Source organism: Erpetoichthys calabaricus, chromosome 18 (genome assembly GCF_900747795.2).
Source record: "Erpetoichthys calabaricus chromosome 18, fErpCal1.3, whole genome shotgun sequence".
Lineage (NCBI taxonomy): Eukaryota > Metazoa > Chordata > Cladistia > Polypteriformes > Polypteridae > Erpetoichthys > Erpetoichthys calabaricus.
The window spans coordinates 88,412,377-88,431,077 of record NC_041411.2 but is presented as its reverse complement, the minus strand read 5'-3'; the positions used below and the strand labels follow the sequence as shown (position 1 = coordinate 88,431,077).

At 42.4% G+C, this 18,701-nt stretch overlaps 1 protein-coding gene across 4 annotated transcripts in view; it reads left to right on the top strand.

Annotated features, from left to right (window-relative positions):
- The window catches only part of LOC114668664 (kelch domain-containing protein 8B-like), a 523,257-nt gene that overhangs the window by 20,710 nt on the left and 483,846 nt on the right, over nt 1-18,701 (top strand). Inside the window, exon 1 of one of the 4 annotated variants that reach the window (XM_051921168.1) lies at nt 15,849-15,930. The exons of the other annotated variants lie outside the window; for them this stretch is intronic. The gene's annotated coding sequence lies outside the window, so the exon portion shown is untranslated. Of the gene's footprint in view, nt 1-15,848; nt 15,931-18,701 lie in introns of those variants that run through there. 4 annotated transcript variants of the gene reach the window in all.

The window sequence follows — 18,701 nt, the reverse complement described above, 5'->3', positions numbered from 1 at the left end:
TGTTCCTGCAGGCATACCAGTAAGTGAATGAAAAGATGGAACTCTGGAGAGAGCAACATACAACTGTCCGTGACTGAAAACTGGTTTTGGCAGATACATGCACATCTTTTTGAAAGTTTGGCCCTGTGCCTTATCAATTGTCATCGCAAAGGCAAATCTAACAGGAAATTGTCTTCGTGTTAAAGTAAAAGGCAAATTATCCGCTACAAACAAACTGTTTTACACGCTGCATACCAACCCGCGGCGTAGTATACGCCTCATAATCATGTTTTTTAAGCAGAGGGAAAAAATGAACATTTGCAAAATCCGTAACGCCGCTTTCAGTAAGTACAATGCACACACGTTTAATTTGTCAGCCACTTTTTGCCAGCCGTCTTTTCTGGTTTGGGCTGCTTTTGCAGGGTTACCGCTTGTGCATATTAAATCTTGAAATCCTTCGAGTAACTAATTAACTAACTAACACCCACCCACCCAGCTTGTGAGAAAAAAATGTGCCCGTTCTTTCATCATTTTGTTGCAGCCTATCAAAGACTTGCTGATCATGTTTTTCAGAGTCAATATACAGTGGAACCTCGGTTCACGACCATAATTCGTTCCAAACCTCTGGTCGTAAACCGATTTGGTCGTGAACCGAAGCAATGTCCCCAATAGGATTGTATGTAAATACAATTAATCCATTCCAGACCATACAAACTGTATGTAAATATATTTTTTTAAAGATTTTTAAGCACAAAAAAATAGTTAATCATTACACCATAGAATGCACAGTGTAATAGTAAAAACATTGAATAACACTGACACAAACACCCAGGCTCCCTGCTCAGCTGCATGCGCAGGCTCTCTCTCTCTCTCAGCAGCACGCGAGCCTCCCCAGCCCCCCCCCCCCTCTCTCTCTCTCAGCAGCACGCGAGCCTCCCCAGCCCCCCCCCTCTCTCTCAGCAGCACGCAAGCCTCCCCCCCCCCCTCTCTCTCTCTCAACAACACGGGAGCCCCCTCCCCCTCTGTCTCTCAGAAGCACGCGAGCCCTCTCTCTCTCTCTCTCTGTAACATTGCAGCAGTTGTATAAACACTTTTTTTTTAAAATGAGTTTTAAGCACAGGGGGAAAAAGGAACATTTGAATATATCCGAACTTTGTTTAAATGCCAACCAAGATAGTAACATTGCAGGAGTTCACCATTTTTAATCAGGCGGCTGACAGTAGTGGAGTCGGGCACAGAGAAGGTCAGCTGCTCAGAAAGCGTCTCGACTGTTGCAGGGCGGTGAAGCAGGTGAGACGCTAATGAAAAAGAGGCACAGGGCTTATTGGTTTTTAAAGACTGCTTCCTTCATTGTGTTTTAACTTCAGTTTTAAAGGATTGCGCGTCTCTCTCTGTCGCGCTGCCTGTGTGTGTGCCTCTGTCTCTCTGTGGCGTTGCCTGTGTGTGCGTGGCTCTCTCTCTCGGGCTGCCTGTGTGTGCCTCTGTCTCTCTGTCATGCTGCCTGTGTGTGCGTGGCTCTCTCTCGCGCTGCCTGTGTGTGCGTGACTCTCTCGCGCTGCCTGTGTGTGCCTCTGTCTCTCTCTGGCGCTGCCTCTGTGTGAACCAAGGTTATACTGAGGTTGACTAATGAAAAGTTAACGTGGCTCAGAGCTGCATGTTGACTGTGGCACAGACAAACAGAAATGATGACATGTTTTCCGAGGCGTCGCGTCCGAGTTAGTGGGCGTGGCTCTGCGAGTTGTCGTCGCATCCAATGATCTTAGAGTTGGTGGGCGTGGCTCCTTCCTGCGTGCTCCATGGGTGTCTTACTTGTCAGCGGCTTAGTGAATCCACGCCCCTTCCGGCGTGCTTTCCATGGTTGGCTACTTGTCTTCTGGCTTAGTGAATTATATATATAGATATAAGTTCTCAAGTAAACTTTAACACTTGATTGGACAAAGGAATTCCCTTCACTGCCACAGCCTAATGTTTTAATGGAGTGCTGTTTGTCTAAAAAAAAGTGCATTATATTGAACTGTAAGACATGGAAACGATCCTGTTAGGGTGACGCTGGAAGACGCCCCACAGCACAGACAGATCACCAAGTACAGAATCTGTCAGTGAGTTAGAAACTTGAATTTGTGTTCTAAAAAAGCAAGCTAATTTCTGGCAAAAACATCACATACAAATAAAGTTCTATCTATCTATCGTGGCGGATGACCATGGCCCTTACCTGGCCGGGATGCCAAGATACTGGAAGGGCCAGGGGAGAGTCATTATATCTTCCCTGTGGTGCTAGTTGGCAGCCCCTCCTGGGTTGCAGTGGCATCTTGGATTCCCACAGGGCTTCATGGGAGCTGGAGTTTTGTACAGGCCTGTTGGGTTCGGTGGGTGCTGCCAGGGGGTGCTGCAGAACCATACTATGCTGGGCTTCTTCCTCACCTGAAAGTGTTTTCCCGGACCATGTTAACAGACCACCAGATGTACTCCTGGGTGCAGCATTAAAAAAGCCTGCCTCCTTCATTCAGGGAGCCAGAGTCAGGAGGAAGAGGATGAAGCTTGCCAGAGGAGGAGTGGAGGCAGAAGGACAAGTCAAGTTAGTCAAGTTGGGGAGCATGCACTGGTACAGTGTGTTGCCGCACCCACTACAGGATGAAATAACTCAGGATCCCAGTTGGCATCTCTCCAGGCAGACACATGGTCCAGTCCCACCCTCCGGAAATGACCCTCTATCTGCCGCAACCAGGTGTTAAGTGGGCGACCCCTTGGCCTGGTCCAGCCACTTGGGTCCCCAACAATGAGGATCTTATGAGCCGGATCACCCTCGGGGAAACTATCTATCTATCTATCTATCTAAAAAGACATGGCATTAGAAACTCCACTTCCGATGCCACAAAAAGTCTATTTCAAGGCCGTCTCAAACCTTGCGCAAGACGTCAACATGTTTTCATACAAAGAATTCCACTGACTCCGAAAGATTTACCCTTTGATTTCAAAAGCCTAGAATTTCCTATTCGTTTGGATTTGGCTATGTGAATTACTAAGGCTGAAGGGCAATCACTCCAAGTTAAAGGCACCAATTTGGAAAATCCATGTTTTTCACACAGACAACTCTACGTAACATGTTCTACAAATCCTCACAATTTGTTCATTTTCGGAACCCCACGACAACACAAAAAATATACTGTATCCAAAGCCTCTAAAATGACCACTTATATTACCTATTACAATAAAATGTCAATCAGAAAAATGTTTGTTCGATTTCTATATTCTGTTTCTTTCATTTAGGAAATTCACAAGTTATAGATTCCCAGGCAACGCCGGGTACTCCTGCTAGTCTATTATATAGTGTCTTCGCTATCTATCTATCTATCTATCTATCTATCTATCTATCTATCTATCTATCTATCTATCTATCTATCTATCTATCTATCTATCTATCTATCTATCTATCTATCTATCTATCTACAGTTATTGACACCCTTTCAAAATTGTGGGTAAATCGTTTATTTCAAGCATATGATGTTCGTTTGAACTCACCTGTGGCAAGAAACAGGTGCTGGCAATATAGCAATCACACCTGAAGCCAGTTAAAATGGAGAAAAGTTGACTCGACCTTTCTGTTGTGTGTCTGAGTGTGCCACACTAAGCATGGAGAACAGAAAGAAGAGCAGAGAATTGTCTGAGGACTTGAGAACAAAAATTGTGGAAAAATATCAACAATCTCAAGGCTACAAGTCCATCTCCAAAGATCTTCATGTTCCTTTGTCCACTGTGTGCAACATAATCAAGAAGTTCACAACACATGGCACTGTAGCTAATCTCCCTGGATGTGGACGGAAGAGAAAAATTGATAAAAGACTGCAACGAAGGATAGTCCGAATGGTGGATAAACAGCCCCAATCAACTTCAAAACATATTCAAGCTGTTCTGCAGACTCAGGGTGCAATAGTGTCAGCTCGAACTATCTGTCGACATCTGAACGAAATGAAACGCTATGGCAGGAGAGCCAAGAGGACCCCACTGCTGACATAGAAACATAAAAAAGCCAGACTGGAGTTTGCCAAAATGTACTTGAGGAAGCCAAAATCCTTCTGGACGAACGTCTTGTGGACAGATGAGACCAAGGTAGAGCTTTTTGGTAAAGCTCATCATTCTACTGTTTACAGAAAACAGAATTAGGCCTACGAAGAAAAGAACACAGTACCTACAGTCAAACATGGTGGAGGTTCTGAGATGTTTTAGGGATGTGTTGCTGCCTCTGGCACTGGATGCCTTGACAGTGTGCAAGGCATCATGAAATCTGAAGACTACCAAAAGATATTGGGGCGCAATGTAGGGCCCAGTGTCACAAAGCTGGGTCTGCGTGAGAGGTCATGGGTGTTCCAGAAGGACAATGACCCCAAACATACCTCTAAAAACACTCAGAAATGGTTGAAGACAAAGCGCTGGAGAGTTCTGAAGTGGCCAGCAATGAGTCCGGATCTAAATCTGATTGAACACTTATGGAGAGATCTCCGTTGGGAGAAGGTGCCCTTCAAATCTGAGAGACCTTGAGCAGTTTGCAAAAGAAGAGTGGTCGGAAATTCCAGTTGAGAGGTGTAACAAGCTTGTTGATGGTTATAGGAAGGGCTTGATTTCAGTTATTTTTTCCAAAGGGCGTGCAACCAAATATTAAGTAGAGGGTGCCAATAATTTTGTCCAGCCCGGTTTTTGAGTTTTGTGTGAAATGATGTCAGATTTGGCTTTTTTTCTCTGTTTTTTTGTGTTGTTCCAATGCACATAAAGGAAATAAACATGTGTATACCAAAACATTTGTAATTGCAACAATTTACTGGGAGGAATGGTGCATTTTCTGGGAAAATTCCAGGGGTGCCGATAATTTCGGCCATGACTCTATCTATCTGTCTATCTAAATTAAAACAATCTGAATATATTTATTTTATAAAAGAAGCATTCACTTCCAAGTAGGTTTATGATTGCTATTTATTGCTTTTAAAGAGCTATGTGGCAGGTCCTCTAGTGCCTGGCAAACATTACGCCGCTGAGGAGAAGGAGGCTGCCAGCTTGAGCCAAGCTTCACAGTGCATTTCTGAATGAAGTCCATACAACTGGATGACATGCCGAGTGTTAACCAATCAAAGTCTACTTTGCTGTTTCATAAAAATGTAAAAGTCTGCACTGACATAGTGTTCACTGATAAAGATACAATATTTCAGTTTCAGTCAATTTTGGATAGATAGATAGATAGATAGATAGATAGATAGATAGATAGATAGATAGATAGATAGATAGATAGCTACTTTATTAATCCCAATGGGAAATTCACATTCTTCAGCAGCAGCATACTGATACAATAAATAATATTAAATTAAAGAATGATAATAATGCAGGTGAAAAAAACAGACAATAACTATGTATAATGTTAAATGTTAACGTTTACCCCCCCGGATGGAATTAAAGAGTCGCATAGTTTGGGGGAGGAACGATCTCCTCAATCTGTCAGTGGAGCAGGACATTGACAGCAGTCTGTCGCTGAAGCTGCTCTTCTGTCTGGAGATGATACTGTTTAGTGGATGCAGTGGATTCTCCATAATTGATAGGAGCCTGCTGAGCGCCCTTCACTCTGCCACAGATGTCAAACTGTATATATATATAGGTACATAGCTATAACTGTAATGCACTACATTTCTAAACAGTACGATGTATACATACATAAGCATTCATGTACTTTTCTCACCTCCCCTGAATTGAATTCCTGGCTATTCCCCTACCCATAAAGGAATGGCATCCTGCCCAGGGCTTGTTCACCTTAGATGCTGTAAATGAAAACGCAGATGAAGAATATGGACAGATGAACTATTAAGTAACACAAATACACTCAGTGTCCACAAAATGCCTGATCTGTGTAAGTACACTTTTAAAATAAAAGGTGCTAGAGTGGTTCTTCTGAGCGGCACCATCTGTGGTTCACCAAAGCCCCGTCCACAAGAAGGTTCCAGAAAGGTCCTTTTATTTATTTAGATCTGCAGCAGACTCCATACAGTAAATAACCAGAAAGAGATGGTAACAGATTTGGAAATACCAATGGCTCCTGATTTTAGAAGAACTCTCGCTGCATATGTCTGGTAACAGTGGTTATGTCCAGGTTTTCTTCATCTGTCAGTGTCCTGCAGCCCACCATACACTCCTAAAAATAACGGCTCATTAATGGCATTTTATGGTTCTTTACTGGGTTGTGTGGCTCTTCACAGAACCACTGCTTGACCAAGCACCATTTCATTCTGGTAAGGGTTCTTTGGATTTTGAAAAACTTCCTGATATGTAGAAAAATAACTGACTTTTTTCATGTTTGGTAGGCTAACCTAGCAGGCCACTAACACATTAAGAAAACTGGTTTGTGTTCTTGTATTCACCAAGAGTCCTTCTAAAATCATGAGCTGTTGTTATTTCACAAACCTGTTACCATCTATTCCTGGTTATTTACTGTATGGAGTCTGTTACAGAGCGAAATAAATAAAGGATCTTTCAGGAACCTTCACATGGATGGGTCTTTTGGGAACCAAAAATGGTTCCTGTATGGCATCACTCTGAAGAGCCACTCTGGAACCTTTATTTTGAAGAAGGTACTTTAGTGACCTCACCATGACAGGTTTGAAAAGGAAGAACACAGCAGGACAGAGAAGGGATTGCAGAACAGTTTACTAAGACAGTCAAAAAAAAAAAAAGTACACAAATGTAGACGCAAACCAAACAACTTTGAACTTGAACTATTTACAATTATTTATGAATCTCTCATTTCTATGGCCCTGAGAGACACTGTCAACGGACCAAAAAAACAAAAAACCCCTCCAGTTCCACCTCAGTAACCCACCTCACTTACCCAGCTCAACTCTCTCCCTACACCTTCTAAGCTGCTCATCAAACCACCCAGAATTCCCTGCTTCCATTCCCCGCCCCTCCGCTCAGGGTGCCGCCCCCTTTTCTTCCCTTTACTGTCAATCATATCCCTGACGTCAATCCTCCTCCGTGCTTTTCTCCGCCCTCCTCGCTTTCCCTCAGAGCTTCACCTCGGCAGGGATGCCACAGTGCATTCAAGTTTTTTGTTTTTGTTTTCTGCATATTAGAAAGTTTTTAAAGCTCAAACATCCAATTTCATACGTAAGGAACCTGTGAGAGAATGAAATGGTGCTTTGCCAAGCAATGGTCCTCCAAGAGACCACACAGCCCAGAGCAGAACCACAAAGTCCCGTTAAAGAAGCAGGATTTTTAAGAGTGTGTACCTGCCAGATCAGAGATTCCCACCAATGTACAATTTTTACAGGTCTGTAGTATTTAAAAGTTTAAAAATGTTTTTTTTTAAATGTCTTTTTTAAAAAAAAATTTTTTTTAATGTTTTAAAACATAAAGGTCCACCCATGGGAACCCCCCAGCTGTAATAACCCCCAAAAACCACAAAATGTGGACTTCCTAAAAAAAACCCTCAAATTTGTGGATCTGCTGTGGGCTGCCTCTAACATTTGGCCCCACAGGTGGTCCCAGTTTCATGCCCTAATTGGGGGGCACACGTTTCAGCGCACAATGGCCCAGGATGAGTGCGTTAGCTGTGCCTGGTCCTGTTTCTGTTTCCTCAGTCGTTCCCTTTCTCCCACTCTTCAGTGGCACATCATTATTCCTGAATTCATCACGTATTTGCTGTTCATCATCATTTCTGGCTGGCTGACACTCTTTTACTCTCCAAGTGGGCTCTAAAAATACTGTTCTGTAATCTTGTTTTAAAAATAAATGTTGAGTTCTTTAGAAACGTGCCAATGCAACATGGCGAGCGCTTTTTTAAAAAGTCACAATACGATCAGCAGCATGCAGATGTCTTCGGCAGAAGTGCTTGGCTGGCAGATATCGAGGGATTAGGCATTGAAGTCACGTCGGTGGCTGGGGGCTCTTCAGACTAAATTGAAACTTATTTTAATTAGCCGGTGTGCCTATTAAGGGAAAAGCACAAGCGACAGCAGAGGATGGCTGGAGCCGCGGTGAGCGCAGATCAATAGTGGGCTGCAGGTGGGGGGGTTTGGGGGGGGATTGTGGTGGTCTGAGATGGTGTCCCTGCGCGCCACTACCTGGCCACTCCAACGGTACAACAAAAAAAAGCGAGCACACCAAGCAAGGCTCGGACAGCTTTTCATCTTCAGTCCGACTCCATGAATGACCCCCGACAAGTCACTTAGCCTCCTTGTTCTCGGCTTTCATTTTCTGCTGAGAGGAGCAAAAAGGCAGAAATTGATTGTGCTGTCAGTCGCTGGCGCTAACTTCATCTGCACCGTCCCGCCAATGGCGAATTTCTGACAGCGTCCTGCAGTACCTTTTAACCCTTTGGTGGGAATAAAGCACTGCACTGCTGCAAAAGGAACTGCAGTAATAACAGCAATTACATCTTCTTACATGATCACTCAGTTTTTGTTGATGACCTGCTCTGGGCAGATTTACAGATGTGCCATTCTCTTTCCTTTTCTTAATGTATTGCTGTAACTCAGGGGTGTCCAACTCCAATCCTGGAGGGCCGCAGTGGCTGCAGGTTTTCATTCTAACCCTTTTCCTAATCAGTGACCAGTTTTCACTGCTAATTAACTTCTTTTCCCTTCATTTTAATAGCCCTGTTTTTAAGGACTCAGTACTCTGAATTAATTCTTTTCTTCATTAAATGACAGCCAAACAGAAATGAGATGTGAAACGAGCCAACAGATGACCAGCTAAACTGGGATTTCAAACTCCAACCAATTTCACTCCAACCATTCTCTGAATGAGGAGCTGATTCTTGCTGTTAATTAAACCCATTATTTAATTCCATGGCTTGTTGCTGCTCTCATTCTGCCACAGCAGGCATTTCCAAATTTTATTGATTTTTTGTTTTTTCTAAGAACACCATCAACATGTTTTCGTGACCTGAGAGATCAACCTTACGGAGACCTTCACCTTTCTTTATTTTCAGATATTGTGTGATTGGGAACACATGAGCCAGTCATGCGGTGGCTTGTTTTGTGCCTCATTATTGTCTGGCTGTTAATTAAGGAAAAACAACTAAGGGGTCTGAGTCACGTTAATTAAAACTAACACAAAAGAAGTTCATTAGCAGCAAAAACTGCTCAACTAATGAAGGAGATGGCTAGAATGAAAACCTGCAGCCACTACGGCCCTCCAGGACCGGAGTTCGACACCCGTGCTCTAACTGGACTCCCTTGGTGATCTTGTCTCCATCTCCTGACTTGTGCTTTTCAGTCGCCTTTGGTTGCTTGGTGTGTTCTTTTGTCTTCATTGTGTAGTTTAGGCCACCAGACTGACTCAACAAAAGGTGGACCTTCCACACACAGGAGCATTTCTACTTCAATCAATGGAAACTCCAGTCAGATGTTCTCTATTGAAGTTCAGTCATCCTTCACCTATCGTGGGGGTTACGTCCCTGAGCCCCCTGCGATAGGTGAAAATCTGTGAAGTAGCAACCTTATACAGTGGTGTGAAAAACTATTTGCCCCCTTCCTGATTTCTTATTCTTTTGCATGTTTGTCACACAAAATGTTTCTGATCATCAAACACATTTAACCATTAGTCAAATATAACACAAGTAAACACAAAATGCAGTTTTTAAATGATGGTTTTTATTATTTAGGGAGAAAAGAAATCCAAACCTACATGGCCCTGTGTGAAAAAGTAATTGCCCCCTTGTTAAAAAATAACCTAACTGTGGTGTATCACACCTGAGTTCAATTTCCGTAGCCACCCCCAGACCTGATTACTGCCACACCTGTTTCAATCAAGAAATCACTTAAATAGGAGCTGCCTGACACAGAGAAGTAGACCAAAAGCACCTCAAAAGCTAGACATCATGCCAAGATCCAAAGAAATTCAGGAACAAATGAGAACAGAAGTAATTGAGATCTATCAGTCTGGTAAAGGTTATAAAGCCATTTCTAAAGCTTTGGGACTCCAGCGAACCACAGTGAGAGCCATTATCCACAAATGGCAAAAACATGGAACAGTGGTGAACCTTCCCAGGAGTGGCCGGCCGACCAAAATTACCCCAAGAGCGCAGAGCCGACCCATCCGAGAGGTCACAAAAGACCCCAGGACAATGTCTAAAGAACTGCAGGCCTCACTTGCCTCAATTAAGGTCAGTGTTCACGACTCCACCATAAGAAAGAGACTGGGCAAAAACGGCCTGCATGGCAGATTTCCAAGACGCAAACCACTGTTAAGCAAAAAGAACATTAGGGCTCGTCTCAATTTTGCTAAGAAACATCTCAATGATTGCCAAGACTTTTGGGAAAATACCTTGTGGACTGATGAGACAAAAGTTGAACTTTTTGGAAGGCAAATGTCCCGTTACATCTGGCGTAAAAGGAACACAGCATTTCAGAAAAAGAACATCATACCAACAGTAAAATATGGTGGTGGTAGTGTGATGGTCTGGGGTTGTTTTGCTGCTTCAGGACCTGGAAGGCTTGCTGTGATAGATGGAACCATGAATTCTACTGTCTACCAAAAATCCTGAAGGAGAATGTCTGGCCATCTGTTCGTCAACTCAAGCTGAAGCGATCTTGGGTGCTGCAACAGGACAATGACCCAAAACACACCAGCAAATCCACCTCTGAATGGCTGAAGAAAAACAAAATGAAGACTTTGGAGTGGCCTAGTCAAAGTCCTGACCTGAATCCAATTGAGATGCTATGGCATGACCTTAAAAAGGCGGTTCATGCTAGAAAACCCTCAAATAAAACTGAATTACAACAATTTTGCAAAGATGAGTGGGCCAAAATTCCTCCAGAGCGCTGTAAAAGACTCATTGCAAGTTATCGCAAACGCTTGATTGCAGTTATTGCTGCTAAGGGTGGCCCAACCAGTTATTAGGTTCAGGGGGCAATTACTTTTTCACACAGGGCCATGTAGGTTTGGATTTTTTTTTCTCCCTAAATAATAAAAACCATCATTTACAAACTGCATTTTGTGTTTACTTGTGTTATATTTGACTAATGGTTAAATGTGTTTGATGATCAGAAACATTTTGTGTGACAAACATGCAAAAGAATAAGAAATCAGGAAGGGGGCAAATAGTTTTTCACACCACTGTATTTATTTTATTTATATATATATTAAGGCTTTATAAACCCTTCCCACACTCTTATAAACCTTACCGCCTTATTATGTCCACTTACAATTCGTTTTGCGCCCTGGTTAAAGGACACTGCGGCTGTAGATCTTATATTCTTTTCCTCCTTTTTTAATAAAACATATCTAAACCTTTTACCTTTTCGGCAATCGTTAGCATCTTCCGTTGGCACTTGGGCACGGCCCCTTAAGCAGTAGCAGGAGCAGATCGTTTTGGAGCCATAACGAAGGGCTTGATTATGCACAAAGATAAACAGTAAAGAGCACAAAAGTTAACTCTTTACACAGCGAAACACGTTGATGCTGAATGAGCGAGACGAGACTTCCTGGTTAACGAATTCGCTGAGCCAATCAACACACAGGAACTTAACTGCGTGCTTTGATTGGGTAGCTTCTCAGCCATCCGCCAATAGCATCCCTTGTATGAAATCTACTGGGCAAACCAACTGAGGAAACATGTACCAGAAGTAAAAAGACCCATTGTCCGCAGAAATCCGCGTTACATATTTATATATGCTTACATATAAAATCCGCGATAGAGTGAAGCCGCGAAAGTCAAAGCGTGATATAGCGAGGGATTACTGTAATTCTGTGACTTCTAAAACCATCTGGCTGTGCCAGTGATGATTTAGGTGTGTCATATTAAAGGGGTGAAAACTTATGTGGTTAATTGTTTTGTGTTTTATATTTGTAAATAATTTAGGCCACTTTACAGAGATCGGTTTTCGGTCTTTATCCGTTGAGCAATGTCAAGAAGGGGTAAATTAAAACCACCATGGTTCAGGGTGGCATAGCAATAAAACATGAAAACGTCCAAGCGGTGAATACTTTTTGTAGGCTCTGTATTATGTTAAAAACATTTTTCATTCTATAATTTCAAACACTTTTCAAATTCAAGTTCTAGCAACAGTTTTTCCAGTGTGGCATAAACATTAAGCTACAATCTCCTGCCACGACATCAGAAGTGTTTATTAAACATTTATCTCAGGGCGCTGCCTTTTCCCATTGCTGAGTAGTGGAGGCCTGGTGTTCAAAGCAGAAGCCAACTCTGAAAGGAGAGGCAGCAGTGCTGACCGTGGTGCCACCCAAGCAGGGCATTTATCCTTTAAAACTGGGTTATATTGTAAAAACTGTTGAATATAAATCAAGGGGTGTTATGTTCAGACTATATAATGCACTAGTGAGACCACATCTGGAGTAGTGTGTGCAGATCAGGTCACCACATTACAAGACATAGCAGCACTCGAAGGTGTGCAGAGGAGAGCAACTTGATGAATCCCAGGCCTGCAGGATGAGTCTGAGTATTAAGCCTGTTTAGTACCATGCAGAGGAAACTGCATAGGAACCTAATTCAGGTCTGAATAATTCTCAAAGGCATTAATAAGGTAGATCCATCAGAATTCTTTCAGCTTAGTGGGTGACTTATATCCTCATGGACGTCAGTAGAAATGAAGGGGAAATGCATTTAGAACTTCCTTATGAAAAAGAGTTGTAGGAATCTGGAACAAACCACAGAGAGATGTAATTGAAGCAGAAGCCTTGATACCCTTTAAGAAGCATTTGGATAAAGTATTAGGACAGCTTAGCTATTAGCTAACTGAACGTGAACGAGACAGATGGATTGAATGGCCTCTTCTTGTTTGTCAAATTTCCAATGTTTTTAAGTCTAATTAAATTAACTTGATGCAGCACTGGTACCTGAGAGTCTACCGTGTCTCCATCCATAAAAAGTCGACCAATCTCCTTGTGGCACTGTTTTGTCAGCGATCTGGCAACTAAACATTTGAGCAAAAATTGGCTAAATGCTCCACCGTCATCCGTATTTCCCTCCAGTTGTTTTTCTTCATAGCTTTCATCTCCCAATGTAAATCCCACATATCCCTCAAAATATGTCGCATCTCAGGCTCACTCATAGTGATCTGATCTAATGTTCTGTCAGCGAACTGGCAGATAAATGTCTGAGTGAAAACCGGGAGATATGCATCAACAAAACAAAACCAAACCAAAAAAAAAAAATGTAAAGCAAGACGAAACCAAAGCCCAATACGAGAGACAGTAATCGTGGCTGGGAGAATAAGAGGATCAAATCTGAAAGTACATGCGAGAAAAGTGCACAAATATAAACTTTGAATATTTCAGAGATTAGGTATCTGCATATTGGATATGGATTTGAACCCCTAGCCGTCCTCAGCACTCCTGACCTCAGAGGCCACACCCCTAGCGACGCTGGAAGCAGACCTAACGACGAAAAACACTGTCGGCCTTTGAACACCCAACATCATACCAAATCATGACTGTGAATGTAAAATTAAACTGGAGGGATGATCTGACTTGCTTCATGGCCACTGGAGCAGCAGAACAGCGGAGTTCACCGGTTTTCATGCATTCTGAAGTTTGTCTTCCTACCAAAAGCTAATCCTCTAATCAGACTTGATGCCTCCTATCACCCCATCTGTTTCTGTCAATGACTGGTAGACATGAAAAACTGTAAAAAGTCAAAGAATGCAAGGATTTAAAAGGATTAAGACAGGAGGGAATTTTGCAGGACCCCTTTTTTCCCCCAAGGCTAAACTGGGTTGTAGTATTGTGTAGAAACCCAAAGCCATTGCGTCTTGGGCACTGGTTATATATCATATTGCTCCCATTCTGATTTCCTGTGAATTAAACAGCTTCATAAAGAGAATTATGATATTCTTTATTTTAAAAGGCACTATATATAATCAAGATTAGCTGAAAAATACTCTGATTGGTGTCTTTTTCATCTTTACTATAGTTATAATAAAACTGCATCCTCGTCATTAGTTTCAGTCTTTTGTTTAATTGAACTTCTGGCCTTGTGATGGTGCTATATAAAATAACTAGCTGTGTAAGCCTGTGCTGTAAAAAGCCCGGGGTCCTAGAAACTATTAAAATTGTCAGAGAAAAAACTGAAATGTAGAGATGTCAGGTGATTGAAAGGAACTACTCTGGGCGTCTCTCTCATAGGAGGATTTGTTTTGCCGACATGCTTGCATCGCTTGTGCATTAGCGGCAGGAGGAAAAGTAAAAGGGATACCGTTTTGCTGATGTTAGTGGCTAAGTGACTTTGTCTTTCTTCGGATGTTTCTTTTTGCTGAAGTGCTGGCCTCACTTGTGTTATTAGTGGCTAAGCGAGTTTTCTGTTTCCTCGGAGGCGGAGCCCTTACCTCGACTCCACCTCTCACTTCCGGGCCGGACAGACCCACACACTTCCATGCATAGACGTTTATATACAAGAAGATTGATTAATGAACAGCAGTAATTCATGTGAAGATTAAATAAAAGATATTCTCCACTTAATTCATTCACTTTCTGCCAATTTCTGTACACGGTCATGGGTGACTGCAGCTTGCTCCTACAATACTGGGAGCTGGGCATGGACCACCAAAGACAGGATGCCAGTCCTTCCCGGACCAGACACACACCGGGGCTGCCAATTCACCTAAACTGCAGACTTCCTTAAAGGGCCAGCCAGAAGCCTACACAGGTACAAGGACGATGTGTAAACTCCACACAGATAATCCCCTGTAGATCAATTATGAATATTTCGATAATTGTTTGTAAGTTGTCATGCAAGATATCTAAAAGAAAGAAATGTCTTTCTGAACGTAAGCTATTGTAATTTCCTACCCCCAGAGTTTTAGTAATGTGTTTACCGATGAGAATTTCTTGCTCTGGCCATCTGTGACAGGGAGAAGGAGAACTGACCAGAGATGGCCAGGTTACGACTTAATTACCTGTATATCCTTTCTTTCTTGTTTGTTGTAAACTACATTTGTGCATCCATTGAAATTGGAGAAAATGCAAAGCATTGGATAGTCGGGGGGGGGGGGGGGGGGGGGGTTAAGCCTGGGCTGGTGAGTCAGGGGCTACAGATTGACAGTAAGTGGAGATTGCAGACCCTCCCTCTGCTGTTTAACATCTTGAAGAGATGCCATATCTCAGTCTTTCTGTGTTTCATCCCTGTCATGTTCTGTGTACTGGCACCGATTCACATGCTCTCAAACTCTGGGCAATCGATGGTAGAGGAAACAGACACAAAACAAATGTCTGTCAAAAAATATGGGGTCTCAGTCAAAGGTGAAGCAGACAATTATATGGGAGCTAAGAGTTTAACTGCCGTCGGGTTAATATTGTGGTAGTGTGGCTTTGAAGGCTTTGGTATCACCTGCTGGATGGCACAGGAGTGTGTGGGAGGTCTGTCACAACCATTGCAGTGGTTTGGTACACTATGAAGCAGTTCGCCGGTCTCTTCTCTACTGTCCATCTGCAGGAATTAGTGTGGATTCAGAGAGAAACTTTAATAGTCTTCACTCTACTCAAAAAGTCCGTAAATGACCCTAAGACTGTTAATAAATGAATGGATGAATTCTTGAAAGTATCCTGAGAAGAACTCTGCATGTATGTGTCCACCACCCCGGGCCAAGAAGCCTCTTTGCAAGCATGTCTCATACCTTAGGGAAATGGCATAAACAGGAACTTTGACTTGAATCAGAATAAAAGATCAAAAACCAGAGTTTAGGTGATCTAGTAGCTGTGATGACACACAGAAGGGTTTCTCTCTCCAGATTTTTGAATTTAGATCACAGGATTTTGTTTCCATGACACTAACACAGGAGCTATGTATGTTTAATGCTTACCTTACAATAATTGTACTAATTAAGCCTTTTGCTTATTTATCTTCAGCTGCTTAAAAAAAGCATGAAACCTTCAAGGCTGGTCCTTCAGACTGATTGTTTATTTCTGAAAAATGAAAAATGAGAAACAAAAAATGCACACCGGTCCTTTTTCAATGCAGTAAGTTAAGACACCCGACTGAGGAGCCACGATATTAATTTTCTAATAGTAATGAATTAGTGTCTTGTGCAGTTAGAGATATTTAGCTTTGACTTATTGAATAATGACGCACCTCGGCCGCCGCTATTTAAATGATGAGAAACAGCTGGAAATTGGGCTCTGCATGGAATTTTGATGCTCGGCTAATTCAGGAGGTGGTTGTGCTCAGAAGTGAAAGGCCTCACATTTAGTATTATGACAGAACAATTTTCTCTTTTAAATAAGGCTGGTTTGCTCCCTGTAGAGTAGGTAGACAATCAAGAATTATGGGTGAGCTTGTGGCTTTTTGTGTTTTGTCAGGTCATTTCAGGTTTATAACCGTGGATGAGTCAACCAATCAACCTTCTGTCCATTTTTATGAACCCACTTTTTTCCATTGCTGCATCTCAGGAATGTTAGATGTGAGGTATAAATCAGCTAGGGATGATGCGCCAGTCCATCACAGGGCCACAGGAACAAGGGGCTCAGCAGGCCAAGCTGGGTAGGCCCAAATCGTGGCTGTCAAACGTCTCCTCTTGTTTTCATTTTCTTCACAGAGTTCTGAAGCAGAACAGCCAGTTAGAGAGGCCTCCTGTTCTTATGTGCCTTCCGTATTTTGTTAAAGTTATTATTACCTGCCCAGTACATGTAGTAGAATTTAATCTGTGTGTGATATCATTTCCTCCTGTGGTGGGTTGGCACCCTGCCCAGGATTGGTTCCTGCCTTGTGCCCTGTGTTGGCTGGGATTGGCTCCAGCAGACCCCCTTGACCCTGTGTTCGGATTCAGCGGGTTGGAAAATGGATGGATGGATGGATGGATGTCATTTCCATTCGGAAATACTTTTTCAAGACCCACTATTTCCATTATACAGTGCCAATAAAAAGTATTCACCCCTTTAAAAGTGTTCACATTTTATTGTTATACAACATTGAATCATAGTGGATTTAATTTGGCTTTTTTGAAACTCATCGACAGAAAAAGACTCTTTGACATTAAAGTGCAGATCTCTACAAAGTGATCGAAATTAATGAGAAATGTAAAACTCAAAATGAGAGATCACACAAGTATTCTCTATGACAGCGGTTCTCAAACTGTGGGGCGCGCTCCGAAGTAACAAAAAAGGGGGCACGAATGTTGCCATATGTGGCGTAATTTAGCTATTTGTAGGAAAATTTTAAACTTGTAACGGTGTATCGGCAGCAAAAAATATAGGAATAAATTTTATTAGGGTTTCAAAAAAACGTTAGGGGGTTGCGATTAATACTGTTATGAAAACTCGGGTCGCAAATACTTAAAGGTTGAGAAACGCTGCTCTATGACATCCCTAAATTATCTCCGGTGCAGCTAATTGGATTAAGAAGTGACAGAATTAGTTCAATGGAGATCACCAAACTATAATCAAGATGTCCAGCCCCTTCAAGTCCATATTTAGTAGATGCACCTTTGGCAGCCATGATAGCCTTGAGTCTATGTGCTCAAGTTTCTACCAGCTTTGCACATCTGGATGCTGCACGTTTCTCCATTCTTCTCCGGCTCTGCCAGGTTGTATGGAGATCCTGAGTGAGCAGCCTATTTCAAGTTCAGTCACAACATCTCAGTTAGATTGTCCACTCGGGACATTAACAGTGCTGTTTTGAAGTCATTCCTGTGTAGTTTTGTCTTTATTCTTTGGGTCACTGTCTTTGCTGCTAAACAAATCTTCACCAAGGTGCAGGTTTGTCGCAGACTGCAGGATTTCCTTGTATTTTGCTACATTGATTTTAGCCTCACAAGCTGCCCAGAGTGGTGTGATGTCATTCAGGGCCCCAGCATAAAGATTTCTGGAGCATCTCGTATTAGTATTCTCTATTTATTTTTACCTTGCTGTTTTCTCAGACTGACTCTGTGGTTTCTCAAAATTAAATTTTTTTTTCTGGCATTAGACTTTACTTTTTAGGTTACTGTTCTGATTTTTGATGATTGGTCTGGAGTTTTTTTGGTATTCATGTCTGTTCTTCTTTGACCACATCGTTTTCTCCCGATCCCATTCTCAAAAGTTCACTGTGTCACCTTGAGTCAGTACATCAAGAACTTTTTATAAGTTTTTATAAGTAATTATTAAATAACTTTATTTTCGGCTTTGTCTAGTAGTTTGGCTACCCATCAGTTGTCTCACTGTCTTCTCACTTATGACCCACCCTGTATTTTTGTTTTTGTCCCTCTGACCTTTGTCAGTTGTTTAATTACACGCCCAGCTTTGTACCCATGAGTGCCTGTCTATCCTGGTCCTGACTCATTACACATACTCGTGGTGGTCAGGTCTCCACCACCCTCCATCTTAGAGTCAGCTCTTTCTAGCTAATTCTCAAAATGACCTGTCCTCGATCAGTTGTCCATTTACTGCCCAGTTCTCTAAGCTGTGCCATCTTTGCAGCCATTGAAACAGGCCCCCCTCCCACACTAGCCCAGTTCCCTTCACTTCTTCGCCTTTTTATAATTCTCCCTGTGTGGAAGGTCAAAGGCTTTCAGAAAAAAAACCTCACACAAGCTTCCTTTTAACACAGGTTTTCCTTTCTTGTGTCCTTTAATCTTGAGGCTGCTAACAATGTCTTTTCTAAATAAGGATGTTCCTAGAAATGCTGACCGATTTTCACTAGTGTTTTATTTAATGGGTAGCAGCGAACAGGATAAGAAGGGCTGGTGTGGTACCCTGGCATGAAGGTACTGTAGTGATGGAAGGGAGAACTTCAAAGAGTGAAAGTAGGACAGCTT